Source organism: Procambarus clarkii, chromosome 74 (genome assembly GCF_040958095.1).
Source record: "Procambarus clarkii isolate CNS0578487 chromosome 74, FALCON_Pclarkii_2.0, whole genome shotgun sequence".
Taxonomy (NCBI): domain Eukaryota; kingdom Metazoa; phylum Arthropoda; class Malacostraca; order Decapoda; family Cambaridae; genus Procambarus; species Procambarus clarkii.
In genome coordinates this window covers 11551954-11561168 of record NC_091223.1, presented here as the reverse complement: position 1 = coordinate 11561168, position 9215 = coordinate 11551954, and positions in this window count along the sequence as shown.

Sequence of the window (9215 nt, the reverse complement as noted above, 5' to 3'; positions counted from 1 at the left end):
TAGTGCGATTTTCGCCGCTAGCGGCCAGAAACTATGCGATTTTTGCAGCTGGCGGGCAAAAATAACGCGATTTTCGCCGCTTCCGGCCAAAAACCGCGCGATTATCGCCGATAGCGGCCAAAAACCGTGCGATTTTCGCCGCTAGCGGCCAAAAATCGTGCAAATTTTGCCGCTAGCAGCCAAAAATCGTGCGATTTTCGCCGCTAGCGGCCAGAAACTATATGCGATTTTTGCAGCTGGCAGGCGAAAATAGCGCGATTTTCGCCGCTACCGGCCAAAAACCGCGCGATTTTCGCCGCTAGCGGCCAAAAACCATGCGATTTTCGCAGCTGGCGGGCAAAAATCGCGATTTTCGCCGCTACCGGCCAAAAATAGCGCGATTTTCGCCGCTAGCGGCCAAAAACCGTGCGATTTTCACCGCTAGCGGCCAGAAATCGGGCGATTTTTGCCGCTAACGGCCGAAAACCGCGCTATTTTCGACGCTAGCGGCCAGAAACCATGCGATTTTTGCAGCTGGCGGCCAAAAACCGCGCGAATTTTGCCGCTACCTGCCAAAAATCGACCGATTTTCGCCGCTACCGGCCAAAAACCGCGCGATTTTCGCCGCTAGCGGTCAAAAACCATGCGATTTTCGCAGCTGGCGGGCAAAAATCTCGATTTTCGCCGCTACCGGCCAAAAATAGGGCGATTTTCGCCGCTAGTGGCCAAAAACCGTGCGATTTTCGCCGCTAGCGGCCAAAAATCGTGCGAATTTCGCCGCTAGCGGCCAAACATCTTGCGAATTTCGTCGCTAGCATAGAAACTATGAAAATCGCATAGAAACTATGCGATTTTTGCAGCTGGCGGGCGAAAATAGCGCGATTTTCTCCGCTACCGGCCAAAAACCGCGCGATTTTCGCCGCTAGCGGCCAAAAACCATGCGATTTTTGCAGCTGGCGGGCAAAAATAACGCGATTTTCGCCCATACCGGCCAAAAACCGCGCGATTTTTGCCGCTAGCGGCCAAAAACCATGCGATTTTCGCCGCTAGCGGCCAGAAACTATGCGATTGTTGTGATATGGATTCACATATCACAACAATCACATTGTTGTGATATGGATTGTTCTGGCTTACGTGCAAGGTCTTGGATTTTTTTCTGTTTTATATTAAGAAATTGCCAGTCTTGTTACTATTTGTAGAGTTAGAGATCTGCATTAAGGCCTCAATATTATATTCTTTATTTTTTTTATAACATGTTATCAGCAATTTTTGTGGTTGGTAATATTTAGATTAACGTCAGTGATGTATATGACAAGGGTTAAGACCCCTTGTGGTATGACAGCATTTTTCCCAGTCATTTCTTTAACAAATGAAAGGGTCCTCGTAACCATTCTTTTGTCCTTTCTACCATGTACCTGTTTGTTGCTTCTTGGTCTTTCATTTGGTACTTTGGCTATTAAAACAATGGCCTTTGATAATGTTGCAATTACCATTTCTAAAAAAAAATGAGCAGGTTCATTAGGCAGGGTTTGTTTTTAGCAAACAAAGTTTTACAAAAAAAAAAATTCCATTCCTTCAGGACCTTGCAGATGTTAGGTCAAACTAATTGACAGTAATCTGTTTTGCCCTTTCAAACAATGATGGTTTTAATCTAGGCAAAGGGGCTCCCCACAGAAATAAAGCTAAAACCAACCTTAAATATTCCTAAGCCTAGTATAACATATATGTACTATGTTAGGCCTGAGATATCAAGTATTATGCCTAGGATTGCTAGGAGAGGTTAGGTCAGATTAGGTCTTATATTGCTGTTAAAAATGTTTCAGATTTGTCCAAATTGAATAGTATAAAAGTTAACTTTTTGGTGGTCCATCCCTCCATATTGGTACTTTCGATCAAATAATTACTATAAGTACTTTCACTTTAGGAGATGGGCTGATATTTCTTATTTTCTTCACTTGGGAAGGAAATTTAAAAATTAACACTACAAAGTCTATTTTGCAATTATAAAAGGCCTGATGTATATTGGTAAAGGATGTGTTTTAGGTACAGTAACACAGTTGGGTTTGTTTTCAATTGTCAACTGGGAATTCCGGGTTGGAATTAAGGGTGGGCCCGAAATGGTTGGATGTGTCTCCTATCCTGTCTCCTGCTCACTAAGCAATAAATAGGTACCCAGGTACAACAGTCAGCTTGTTGTGGGGTTACATCCTGGGGAGTGTCAGTAGTTCGACCTTGGGGGATGGGCAGGGGGAATAGAACATTAACATTGATGTAAGCCTAACATGTATATATACACTTGCTGCCTGTCCCTCGACAAAATTAATTATCATTATCAAATTATCTTCAAAGGTATGAATACAAACTAGCAGAGATGACAGTATATATTCCATGTAGGGATTGGGTAATCTTGCCCTGCAGTTCCATTAAAATTGTAATTTGAACTTTGGACTTAATTTGTTACTACTTTCCCAAGTGAAGAATATGAAATATAGAAAAGGTTTCTTCATTTTCTGATGTATGGTTTGGGAATCATTCAATAACATGCTATATATGTGTTACTAAATATGACCAAATGGGTTAGATTGATAACTAACAAATCTTCTGCATATTTCTTAAGTTCTTCTTCACTTGGGAAAAAGTTTAAAATTTACATTACAAAGTTCATTTTTCAATTTTATTTGGCCTGATGTATATTGCTAAGGAACACATTTCATTAAAACTCTCTTCAACATGTACAGCGGCAGTGGATGCATTGCAGCTGGGAGCACATTATATGAACCAAGTAGGATGAGGTGATGTTGATGGTTACCTAGTTAATGTCGGCCGGAGACGCAGGTTTGGTGTAAAGCATACCCAAGAGTAAGCTGGCTATTGATCATTGGATGAGCTTCATACATAGTGTTCTGGCTATGTCTGATCTTATATTGTTGTGTGTTTTATTTAATAGTAATTCATTGTGGTTGGGCACAAACAGCCAGTATATACCTACAGTAATGTTAGGTTTACATTAGGACCTCCCCCCCCCCCTCCTCTTAGGTCAAATTACTGACTCTTTCCAGGATGCAAGCCCACAACATGCTAACTTCTGGGTACCTATTTACTGCTAGGTAGACAGGGGCAATAGATGAAGGGGGAATATGCCCAACCATCTTTGTCCCCCCCCGGGATTCAAACCTGGAATTCTCAATTGCGAGTTGAGAACGAACTCTACTGTACTACCAGGTACAGTACTACCAGGTGTTGTTGGTCAGGATATCTTTGATGTCTGCTTGTGGGTAACAACAATGTGATCTTTCACATAGCCTTGTTTTTTCATAGTCAGTTGCCTTGAGAAAGATGATGTTGTCTTGCCTATACAGTAAATTGAGATACAGCTCTTGATAAAAATGAGTTCCCTGTTGGGTTATTTGTGGACCTGCGTAAAGCTTTCGATACTGTCAACCACCAAAACCTTCTTCTTAAATTACATCATTATGGTGTCAGAGGACACTCCCTACAATACCTCAAATCCTACCTTACTGACAGGCTCCAATGTGTTTCTGTGAATAATACAATTTCTCCCACCCTACCCATCAACATTGGTGTTCCCCAGGGCAGCATACTTGGCCCTCTCCTCTTTCTCATCTACATTAATGACCTTCCAAATGCCTCCCAACACCTCAAACCAATCCTATTTGCTGACGACACAACCTTCATTTACTCCAGTCCTGATCCCCTTGCTCTAAATGCCACAGTAAATACTGAGCTAAATAAAGTCCATCTGTGGCTAACTGCCAACAAACTCACCCTTAACATTGACAAAACTTTCTATATTCTGTTTGGCAATAAATCCTCTAATCAAATAAATCTCAAAATAAACAATACCCAAATTTGTAACAAATTAGATGGCAAATTCCTTGGCATTCTCATTGACCACAAGCTGAATTTCCAGGGACACATTCTAAACATATCAAAAAAAGTTTCAAAAACGGTGGGCATTCTTTCTAAGATCAGATATTATGTACCACGCCCTGCCCTGGTGACACTCTATTACTCCCTTATCTATCCATATCTCAACTATGGTATTTGTGCTTGGAGCTCTACTACCCAAAATCACTTACGTCCTCTAATTACTCAACACAAAGCTGCTATTAGGACAATATCCAATTCTGGCCCCAGACATCACTCGGTACCCCTACTCAAATCCCTGAATATGTTAGGCATTAAGTCACTGCACATTCTCTCATGTGTATTATACATATATAAAACGCTAAACTGTAATGCCAATCCTGATCTCAAAAGCTTCATAGAAGGTTGTAACAGAACCCATGAGCACCACACCAGAAATAAATACAGTTTTGATATTCCTAGAGTACGACTTAATCAAACCAGAAATGCTCTACAAATCAAGGGGCCCAGAATGTGGAATGACCTTCCCAACCATGTTAAAGACAGTACCTCTCTCAACCAGTTTAAGTTAAAAACGAAGCTATACCTAATAAATTCCCTGTAACCTACCTTACCCCTCTAATGTCAACCCATGTTTTTTGTTTTTTTTTTTTTTTTCAAATCAACGCTGTTTTAATGTAATTTTCTGTAATAATTTGTAATTGTATTTGTGCTGTTTTTTCAACAATGTTCCCCCCTCTTTTACCTCTATTTTTATTTGTACTCAACGCATTTTTTTTCTTTTTACCCATTAGTTTTAAGCTATAGTCAGTAGTGTTTTTTTTCCTGCCCGAAACGCTTTGCGTAATAGTGGCTTTAGGCATTGTATGTACTAGCTCTATCTATAAAGCCAACAAACTTTGTAAAATCTCTATGTATGTACCTTTGCCTAAATAAAAATTATTATTATTATTATTATACTTGTGACTGACAGTCTCCATGTAGGTATGCAAAGGCATAGATGATCTCTCTCTTTCAAGGTGTTTTCCTAGGTGTCTGAAAAGTTCATGAGTAAGCTGATGATTTTGTTGTTGAAGTAAATTGTGAAGTTTGAAACTTGACCTAACCTAAATATGCCAGTTATTTATCAATAAAGATATAACTAGGCATAAGTAAAATATTCATGTTGCCAATACTCTATAAGCAAATATTATTAGGAATGAACTAATCTTTGAATGAAAACTACAGCACAGGAATGAAAATGTGCAAAATCCTCTGTTAGAAAAAAACAGCGTTGAATGTAATGAAACGCCATTTTCTGGGCGAGACCCAGAGGCTCCCTGGAGCTATCTAGGCTGTATGTAACTATTAGCTTTCTGGTATCAGTCAAAGTGCATGGAGTTCTTGCCTACTGCGGACCATGAGACAGAACCTGGTCCCCTTCAGAAAGGTGCAAGGAGCAATGGCCTATGGAAACCCCGTATGGTTAGAAGCATTCTATGTTTGCCATCAACCGGGTCTGGCACCCAGAAAAAACAAATCCCTATTCTAGTGAAAATATTGCTACTGAAAGCCGAACAAGTGGGCAGCACTCCCCAAATGAAAAGTAGCAAACTAGCATAATGTTATCACATCATCGTGTCGCAATCTGCACAACCCCCCCCCCCTCCCCAGGAGGGAGAAAGGGGAGCCCTAGACCTCTGCACTGGCTATCCAACCGGCAGTTCTTGGGCTGGATGTCAAAAACATGTGAAAACACCGCCGACCGGAGAGAGGGAGGGATGCCGGGGAGCCTCCGGGTCTCGACCAGAAAAGGGTGTTTCATTACATTCAATGCTGGTTTTCTCGGGGGAGCCCAGCGTTGGAGATACCAGAGCAGGAACACGTTTCAGACAGACTTGATACGCTTCTGAAGTCAGCTTTTCAATTCCTTCTTTAGGACTTGTATTACTTAAAACAGTTTCCCATGGAATGTTTGTAAGGTCCCTGTTTATTTTCTCCCAGTCTATTCTTTTATTATTAAAATTTAATTTACTGAATAACCCCTCTTGCTTGATCAACATTTTAGGTCTATTCTGAGTGTTGATGGTAGTTTGCTCAACTAAATAACTGTTCAACTAAGCCGGTATAATGCCCAAAGAGCATAGTGGCCACCCCTACCAACATGACAAATCATGCAGATGTTGCCACACTCATCACCAAAAGGGCTTCTTCCCCACTCTCCTTTTGCCGTTATTACACTGTATATACACGTTATATATAAGTATCTGCATTCATGTTCACAATAACGCACCACTAAGTTGGTATGCTGAGTGGCAGTGGCAGCCCGCCACTGGCTGCCACTCCCTCCCTCCCTCACCTCACCTGACTCGCCACCAATCTCCTCCCACCATACTGTTTTTGCTTTTATATACAGAAGTTATATATAAGTATCTGCATGTTTTGTTTACCATAGTGAACAATGATGCTGCTATAGTGAGTCCAGACAGTAAAAGGTGGTCACTCAGTGTCAGCAGACAATGCTACCTCCCTCCCCACCAAGATTATTCCTCCCACTACCCACTACAGTGCTAATTATCACAACAATCCTGCTATTATCAGAATCCTGGTAATTTTTATCAGTCAGGGGTCTTCTGTAATAATATCATCGCTAAATAATAGCATGAACATGTATATTATGGCATTTTTAGGCGATGCTGTGGTCACAAGCTGAACAGCAGTGCTGTGAGCTCATGCTGCGTGTGTCAGGCTTGGTAGCTCACTCAATACTGAGGCCCCTCACACCCGGGAATTTGGCCCATGATTTTTTTTTTAAATGGCGTCTGTTTACAAGAGCCCTGATGAAGGTGTGGTGAACGCCAGACACTCGCCTGGCGTTCCGCGAGCGCTATGTCATGGGTTCGTATCCTGGCCGGGGAGGATTTACTGGGCGCAATTCCTTAACTGTAGCCTCTGTTTAACGCAACAGTAAAATGTGTACTTGGATGAAAAAACGATTCTTCGCGGCAGGGGATCGTATTCCAGGGACCTGCCCGAAACGCTACGCGTACTAGTGGCTGTACAAGAATGTAACAACTCTTGTATATATCTCAAAAAAAAAAAAAAAAAAAAAAAAAAAAAAAAAAAAAAAAAAAAAAAATGTAACAACTCTTGTATATATCTCAAAAAAAAAAAAAAAAAAAAAAACGTGTATCCACGGGCCGTTTAAATTTTGCGTAGTACTCCAATACATCATATGATGTGGAGCGCAAGTTACTGCAAGTCACTGAACACATCATATGATGTGTTGCACACTTAAAGGGTTAAAAAAATATATAATTTATTTGCATCATCGGAGGCGTCCGAGAATGTGCCAGAAGCAGCGCGACCCCACTATATACAGTGGGTGTTGTCATTATTCAAATGGTGTTGACGTTATTCAAACGAGCGCTCGCCATACGAGACGAATTGTCAGCGATCTGGGCGCTCATTACTCAAAATGCTCACCAATTGAGGCGGTCGTCACTCGAGGTTCTACTGTAGTTCTCTAATCTGTGGTTGGTTAGGTCCTGATAGATTTCCTGGTATATTATTATTCTTTGCTATTCTCCATCTTAAACTAAGCAAATTGAAGTCACCTAAGAAGATAATATCAGGTATTGGGTTCTCCAAATTATCAAGGCTATTCTCTCTTTTATTTATTTGTTCTGTGAATTCCTCGGCCATTGCATCTGGTGGTTTGTATATTATAATAATAACTAAGTTTATTATCTATTTTTTTTACTCCCAGTACCTCTACCATCTCATTTGTAATGTTAAGGAGCTCCAAGCATACAATGTCTTCCCTAATATACAGACCCACTCCTCCATGTGACCTAATTACCCTATCACACCTGTATAGGTTATATCCTGGGATCCAGATCTCACTGTCCAAGAATTCCCCAGCATGGTTTTCTGTGAAAGCTCCAAATACTGTATTTGACTCCGTGAGGAGGCCATATATGAATTGTATTTTGTTGTTTGTTCTTGGTTTTAGTCCTTGTATGTTGGCAAAGATGAATGAGGTTACTCTGTTAGGGATAGTTTGACTGGGAGACTTTTTCGGCAAGCCCATTTTGCATGGACATATTGAGTTTGTTCTGATCAGTGCTGATTGTTGTAGGGCAGTTGCCTGTTGTAGTTCCTTTTTGTTGTGCAATTGTATCTGTAATTCTGGTATGAAAGTGGGTCTGGCATTCAGTTCCATACATTCTCTATGCTCCTTTTGAAATCTTTTTTGGTTTGGTATAAAAAATTTATTGAGTTTCCTCCAAATCCATTATCATGCTTGCCACTCTTTATGTAGTATTCCATGTCTTTCATGTGAAAGTATGGACAGCTGAGGTCATAACATTTTCTGTCCTCGAGTGAGATTTGGCACATGTCAGGGTGGAAAACCTACATGCTGATCCAAATCGGCACTGTCCTTACCTAAGCATATTTAAAGAATTTTTGGGATACTTTTCAAAACGCTTGTGCTCTCTAGAGTGGAGTACTGCTGCACAATGACAGCCCCTTTCAAAGCTGGAGAAATTGCTGACCTGGAGAGCATGCAGAGATCCTTTACTTCTATAATCCACTCAGTAAAACATCTAAACTATTGGGACCGACTAAAGAGCCTAAATCTGTACTCCCTTGAGCGCAGGCGGGAGAGATACAAATTAATTTACACGTGGAAAATATTAGAGGGGCTGGTCCCAAACCTGCACACAGAAATAACATCACACGAGACCAGAAGACATGGCAGGATGTGCAGAATACCCCCGTTGAAAAGCGGAGGTGTAACAGGTACTCTGAGAGAGAACTCTATCAACATCAGAGGCCCGAGACTGTTCAACACGCTTCCGCTACACATAAGGGGCATAACTGGCAATCCCCTCACAGTGTTCAAGAGAGAACTGGATAAGCACCTCCAAAGGATACCTGATCAACCAGGCTGTGAGTCATACGTCAGGCTGCGAGCAGCCGCGTCCAACAGCCTGGTTGATCAGTCCAGCAACCAGGAGGCCTGGTCGACGACCGGGCCGCGGGGACGCTAAGCCGCGGAAGCACCTCAAGGTAACCTCAAGGTAAGGTATGGTGGTAACTGCATTCTAATCATTTCTTATTACCAGCATATCTATGTCTGCGTATGCCCTTTGCATAAAATTTGCACAAGTCTGTCCTTCTGGTCCGACTCGCACTATTGGGGACCGTTGTAGTGTCTGGACCTATCGAGCTGTCAGTGCTGTCTGTTACACTTTCTAGTTTACTGCCATCTGCATCTGGGCATACTGAATGAGAGTAGTATTTGTTCCTGCAACTTCCTGAGTTTCTGCTTCAGTTTTCTCCCCGACTATAGCCTCCACCCC